The 437-nt window shown below is 45.8% G+C and overlaps 1 protein-coding gene across 1 annotated transcript in view; it reads right to left on the bottom strand.

Moving 5' to 3' along the window:
• Window positions 1–437, bottom strand: part of PATJ (PATJ, crumbs cell polarity complex component) — a 379,729-nt gene that overhangs the window by 105,215 nt on the left and 274,077 nt on the right. The window lies entirely within an intron of this gene.

The following is a 437-nucleotide window of genomic DNA, read 5'->3' as shown; positions in this document are numbered from 1 at the left end:
ATGAATTCTCAAACCCCCTAAAAGCAAAATGAACAGCTCTGGGATGCCATAAAATCAGGTTGACACTCCTACGGGATTAATTCTTTGAGATTTGTTAGACATTTTAAAACATAGAGGAAAAACATCCCACACATCTTTTTGAATTCGTAGTCTAATCCCAGAAGTGCTAGGCTGCAAAACAGAAAGGTAGCTGAGAAGCAAAGCCAAGCACAGGGCTCAGTGTGGGACAGATCTCCAGGCCTGCCCTGCGCTCCCTGGTGGCCACTGGCAAGCTAGCTAACACGTCTCACTCTCAGTTTTCTCACAGGCAGGACAATCAAAGGCCAGAACGCTAACAAAGCACAGCATCTGGTGCACAGTAAATGCTCAATAACTATTATCTTAAAACGGGGTCTATGTTGCCCAGGCTGGTCTCAAAGTCCTGGGCTTAAGTGATC

Source organism: Otolemur garnettii, unplaced genomic scaffold, assembly GCF_000181295.1.
Source record: "Otolemur garnettii isolate 467f Iridium unplaced genomic scaffold, OtoGar3 scaffold00066, whole genome shotgun sequence".
In the NCBI taxonomy this organism is placed as follows: Eukaryota; Metazoa; Chordata; class Mammalia; order Primates; family Galagidae; genus Otolemur; species Otolemur garnettii.
This window is presented reverse-complemented; position numbering and strand designations above follow the sequence as displayed.